The sequence below is a fragment of the Nilaparvata lugens genome, chromosome 3 (genome assembly GCF_014356525.2).
Source record: "Nilaparvata lugens isolate BPH chromosome 3, ASM1435652v1, whole genome shotgun sequence".
NCBI classification, from domain to species: domain Eukaryota; kingdom Metazoa; phylum Arthropoda; class Insecta; order Hemiptera; family Delphacidae; genus Nilaparvata; species Nilaparvata lugens.
Genome location: NC_052506.1, coordinates 93370886 through 93378009, shown reverse-complemented (window position 1 = coordinate 93378009; position 7124 = coordinate 93370886).

Genomic DNA, 7124 nt, shown 5'->3' with positions numbered 1-7124 from the left:
GATTTGACATTTGCCTCCCACAGACCTCCAAAATGCGGTGAACCAGGGGGAATGAATTTCCAATCAATTTTGTGTTTGGCGAGTTGACTAGTCAATGTGGTTTGAAACTCGGACGAGTTCAAAAGTTGAGATATTTTTCGCAACTGTTCCTTGGCACCTACAAAATTAGTACCACAATCGGAATACATCACACGACAGGGTCCACAACGTGACAAAAAACGACGAAACGCAGCTAAAAACATGGGCGTTGATAGATCCGATACCAACTCAATATGTACCGCCTTTGTTGCCATACACACAAACAGACAAATGTAGGCTTTCAAAACACAAGGATTACGATGTCTCGTCATAGTAATACGCAGAGGACCAGCGTAATCCACACCACAATTTTCAAATGGTTTGCATTTTGACACTCGACAAGCAGGCAGGTCACCCATTTTTGGAATAATTGCATTATTACTAGGTCGAACACGGAAACAACGATTACACTCAAAAACACAAATATGAATAATAGAGCGAGCAGACAGTATCCAGAATTCCTGTCTGATCAAGGACAACAATAACGAAGGTCCAGCATGACAGTTCTTCTTGTGATGATAATCAATCAACATCGATACGAAAGCGTCGGATTTTGGTAAGATCATCTGATGACAAGTCTCAAATTCCAGTCCAGCATGAGACAAACGACCGCCGACGCGAATCACACCTTTATCAATGAATGGAGACAGGCGACGTAGGCGCATAGAAAAATCTTCTCCCTTCTCTAATTGCACAAATTCAGATGAAAAATGTATCTTCTGTACCACTTTACATAGATACCTCTCAGCAACATCGAAATCTGATTCTTCTGATTGGGGTAAGATTTGTAAGAATTTGAGAACAAGAATTACAATTCTCAAAAGACGATCATAATCTGAACAACGACCAATCAATGAATATACTGCATTGCTGTTACAATCAGGAGATTTTGTGACTGTCAACACTGACGGTTTTTTCGCCTCCGGTGGATCCATGATCTCTTCCATTTGAGTTCGGATGGGCCAATCGCATTCGTCCTCTGCTATCCATGATGGACCTGAGAGCCACAATGGAAAGTTCACAAGCTCAACTGGTGATATACCTCTAGACAAACAGTCAGCGGGATTTTCAATTCCGGCAACATGCATTCACTCCTGTATACAAGAATCCTGTATTTTTGCGACACGATTACCAACAAAAGTTTGCCATTTCGCGGATGAAGCATTAATCCAACACAAGGTGACTGTCGAATCAGAGAGTGCGACAATACGAGACACATGACAACGTTCACTAATAATAGTGACTACTGAATTCATGAGTTCTGCCAACAAGAGTGCCGCACACAACTCCAAACGAGGTATTGAAACAACTTTAGATTGTGCTACCTTGGACTTTGAATACAATAATACAACACTTGGCTCCTCGCTCTCCTTCTGCGACTCCACATAGATAACTGCACCATAACCAGACAATGATGCATCACAAAAACCAATCAAACTGATGTGAGAATCCTGAAACAAATCAACGTGACATGGAACAGCAAATTTCAACAATAGAGGCAACTCTTTTTGACAATTCTCCCAAAGAGTGCAGATAGACTCAGGTGGCTTCTCGTCCCAATCCACTCCTAATTTCCACAGTTTCTGGACAAGACATTTTAGAAATATTGTAAATGGTAACAAGAGACTAAGTGGATCATAGATACAAGCCATCACTGACAGAATAGAACGCTTAGTAGCGACGACCTCACCACTCTTGACTAAAAACTGAAACAGATCAGTACTAGGTTGCCAATTCAATCCCAAGATAGCCAAAGAGTTGTCTGCTTCGAAATCCTTGTATGAAAACGATTTATCTTCCTCCGAGAATTTCTCCAACATTGATGGTGAATTTGAAGTCCACTTTGTGAGCGAGAAACCTCCTCCCTCAAACAGCTGCTTGGACTGACGATACAGCTCCGCGGCCTCTGACTCTGTGGCGACAGATGTGACTAAGTTGTCCATGAACATGTCTCTTGGTATTCTCGCCTTGGCTGCTGGAAAACGATCTCCATCCTCCTCTATAAGCTGGTGGACGGTGCAAAGCGCCAAATATGGAGAGCTTGAAACACCAAAAACAACACAATTGAGCTGATGAATTTCGATTGGATCCTCCGGCGAAAATCTCCACAATACACGCTGATGACGGCAGGAATCCTCCACTAATATCTGTCGATACATTTGTTTAATGTCGGCAGTTAGTGCGATTGGAAACAAACAAAAATTAACTAACAAAACAAAAATGTCAGTCTGCAATTTGGGACCAGCATGAAGAATCTGGTTCAATGACAAACCAGATGATGTTCTGGAACCAGCATCAAATACAATTCGGATGGGCGTGGTAGTGCTGCTTGCTTTCACGATGGCGTGATGCGGTATGTAGTAACCACCTCGGTCTGTCTGATCTGCTACAAACGACATGTGACCCTGACATAGGTAATCGATCAATATTTCATGATATGAAATACGAGTGATGCTGTCAAGCTCTAGTCGTCTCTCCAAAGTCAGCAGTCTGCGTTCGGCGACAGCATACAAATCTCCCAAGCTGCTGGGTGGCTCCGCAAATGACAAGGCAACAACAAAACGACCAGAATTGCCAAGATGTACAGACTTCCGAAAATTTACCTCGCACTCCAACTCTTCCGGTTTCAGTTGACAGCTTGGTGCAGGGCACGATTCCAACTCCCAAAAATGTTCCACAAAACTATCCAACGATGGACTACTAACAAATGGACTACAGATGGCTGTAAAACAATTCGACACATTCTTTGTTGAAGTGAGAATCGGTGCTCTCCCCATCAGAATGTGACCAAAGACACTATTAACAGTCATCAATTCGTGCGATTCACCTATACTAGGACTCCCACGCAGCAAGTGAGGAACTAACTCCGCACCAATGATGCCATCTATTCTACTAGGAAGGTAGAATTTGTCGTCAGCCAGTGTGAGTTTCTCAAGATGATGAAGTTTGGATCTGTCGATTTCACAAGAAGGCAACTTGTCGATGATTCTATCTACCACTGTGGCATCCATCGAAAACTTGACGGTAGGATCCAACTTCGACTGAATTGACACACAAGTACAACCTCAAACTTCACTAGTACCACCACCGAATCCACGAACAACGGTTTTCATGGGCTGGAATGGTAGTCTCAAACGCCGACACAATTTGGCTGTAACAAAATGACACTGACTCCCGGTGTCAACCAAGAAACGAACATCACAAAGCTGATCATTACAATCTCGAATATGTGCAGTGATGCTCGACAACACAACGGTCGAATTTTCTACATCGTTGGATGTAGAACAACAACTAATAGGTGATGTGCCACCTGCCTTGGAGTTCGACTAGGACGCAACACCTTCTTTGGAACTTGATCTGGAAAAGTGCAATAATGAATGATGAGATTCTCGACATTGAGCACACTGAGTTTTACTACGACAATCTCTACTCAAATGATCCACATCAAGACAACGAAAACAACGAAACTTTCCTTTAATCAAACTACTAACCGATGACCCGGTTTTGAGCACTCCAGACAATTGGGATTTTTACTAGATGCATCATTAGATGAATCATTAGATTGAACCACAAACACCTTTGATTTATTATCCTTTTTGTGCCTCATATTAAACGATTCAGTCTGTTTCTCATCAGAAGGAAGAGTCTTAATTTGCTTTCCAATGAATTTGACATAATCAGTATAAGTTGGCATAGCCTTGTCACAGACGGCCGATTCAAAATTTCTACGAGAACTTGGATCCAGCAATCTCAAGCCATGAGAGAGGAATATCGAGTCTGACAAATCAGTGAGTCGCAATCTCTTCACTGCATTGATTGAACTGCGAAACCCATCCAAAATCGCAATACAACCTGCCTTTGATTCTGATTTTATTGGACGAAATTCAAAAATTTGTTTGAAATAGGCATCGACTTGTGCCCGTGGATCGTTATAGCGGGTCAATAATGCCTGCCAAATTATTTGATAATCATAAGCCAATGGTGGCAAATGACGACAAATATTTGCTGCTTGTCCAGTAAGTCTACTTACAAGATATTGGACCTTCTGCTGATCGTTCAAACTCTTGTTGTCATGTACCAATGCCTTAAATAGTTCATAAAACACCGACCATTGAGTCTGGTTCCCATCAAATTTTGGAAGGTCGATTTTGGGCAGTACCGACTCGGACCCGACCGGCTGTGCACTAGCTGCTGTTACTGCCGAAGATTGAGCAATAGCATCAGTCGCCTCTTTCTGTTTGAGAGTGTTAGCCGCTACTTCAATATACTGAAACAGATCTAGGTGTGAGTCGTTGAATGCTACAACATGATCTTTATTCAACTCAAGTTCCAACTCATTAACTACTAATTCTGTCTTTTCATAATCCGAAATGTTCTGAGACACCCGAGGATACAAGTTTGAAAATTGCTCAGCAACTTTTGGATCAGAGACATTTTCAGACAGTTCATAAATTCTTTGCAATCTGGCATACAATTGTTCCAGTTTAGCGCAATGCACCCTGATTTGTTTCTGTAATTTTCCCTCCATCTTGAACTCATACACAAAACAATTCAGCCCTGACAATACAAACAACAGACAATAAAACAAGAATGAGTTCAAAACTAGATGAAAGGAAGAATCACGACTATTAAGTTATCAAAGTTAAACTTTGATTATCAATTCACAAGATAAGTTACTGCTGGAGACAAACTATATGATTAGATAATGTTCTCCCAACAACTCACAAACAAACGATAACTTGTTGAATTGAACAAACAAATTCATGCTGGTGATTAACCTTCACTAACATGTATAAAAAATGGACAATACAAAATTCCAACAAACAAATTCCCGAAAAAGAGCACAATGAGCCTAGTTCCAGGAAAATTACAATTTTAACTGAAATAAATTCAATTTCAGACAAATACGAATTGACAAGGAACCTTGCTCTAGAACAAGGCTACAACAAACTCAAGTTGAGCATAGATCAGACCATTCTCAACATGCCAACATTGGACAAATACGAAACTGCTTAAATCCAATGTGTGTGAATTAATCAATAAATTACAAATTTAAATTCATCACGGTTCGGTGGACCAGGAATGTTCTGAACAAAGCTCAGGCTAGAGCTACTAGAGGACTGTAATTTACTATTCAAAAAATCAAATACAAACAAGGGGCAAAATTTAATCTTCAATTTGAGCCAGGTTAATTGTACAGTTAAACTCTGCATTAATGATCAATAAAAAAGAGCAAAAACTCACCAGATTCAATCCAATTTTGTCTACTTGCCCTTCGAAGCCTTTATAGGGTGTTTTGGTCAGATTCAGGGTGGGATGAAATCTGGGAAAAAGACAGGTTTGCTTCCGGGCAGCCTTTCCACGTTCTACTTGCAGGCTCTGTACTGTGTTTTGAACAAAGCTCAAACTGATTCTTTATAAATTCAAATCTGATTCAAATCAATTCAATTTAACACTATTTACACTGTTATACTCATAATTCACACACACTACACTCAAACAATTATCTACAAGAAATTTCTGATCGAAATTACATGACAAAAATACAACCTCAATCTTCACAACGGGGACGAGACAAGAACGACTGAACTAGGACGACTCACAAAAAACATCCAGAATGCCAAGCAAGCAGGATGGTTTGCACGTGCGCAAACACAAGCCTGCTACTCGCAGAACCAGTCTGGCATTTTGGCGCTACAGTTCGAATTCTCTGGCCAAACCATAAATATTTATCTAAACCCTTGGAGGAGACGACTTTGGACGCCACCAACAATCCAGGACTACCAGGAATTTTAGATCGCCATCAACAACTTATAAAAATTCAGCACGTGAGTGATAAATAGTCGAAATAAAATTAGAGCGCCCTCAGTGCTTTGAGTGAAATAAAAATTAAAGCTAGCTTGTCGGAAAGGTTTTAAATATTAAGAAATCAATACAAAAAACTTGCGCAAGTCTTAAAAGGGTATAATAAATACTTTATTGAATAGGAATGAGTCAATTTATATATCAAAAAGTACACCAATTAAAAGAATATAAAATTCTCAGCTCATAATACTAACGTTCACCCAATCATTGATTTTATAATATAATTTGTAATAATATAATGTAGTTCTGGATCATTGGATAAATTGATTTATCTATTTCCATCAGGTGCCGAATCTTACACCCTGAGATATATATATTTATTATTGAGAAATTTACTGGGAATTATAGAAATTAATATATTTATAATCATTGATTTGTCAATTTATCATTCTCTGATTTATGAAATAATATTTTAAGTGAGATTACCTAAATCGACAAGCAACAGCAAGTTGATACCGAAGCTGCATGCAAATAGATGCATATTATCAATGAATTGAAAAGCACATGGTAAAGTTTCGTGCTATAGAGCTGAAGAATAGTGTACTGGTCCGTGATATTTTATCTTGATATATTTATTCTTGTTTTTATTGTATATTTGTTGCTATATATATTTTCTATATTGATCTGACTTTAAGATTATTTGTTCAATATATATATCAAATTATTTATGGTGTACCATTCATTTCATTCCCCAATACCACAGAGTACAAATCTCTTATTATATTTGTTGATCATCAGTATTAAATTATTGGAAGAGTTACCACCCAATTTTATCAGTAATAGAATAAACTGGTTTCCATAGCCATATACTGTATTATCGTATAATTATTCCCAAATTGCTCTGGGAATAATACTTTCCAGAAATTTCTATAAATTGTCCAAGCAGTAAATTGCAAGAGCTCCTGTGTGAGCCTATAAAGATTTTAGCAAAATTGTATTCTAGGAAACCACGACCAGATTTATATAATTTAATTCTCATGCTCTACTGATTGAAGCCAAGCAGAGGCAAATCGTTATTCATTAAAAAATAACGTCATAGTACTATATGGTGAATAGAAAATTAATCATATCTCGTGCACTAGAGGTGCTCAAAACGTGGAAACCTGCACAAAGAAAGATGTCTATAAGAAGCTACTATCAACAAAAAATGACGTTTCGAGCCATCACAGTTCTCGAGTAAT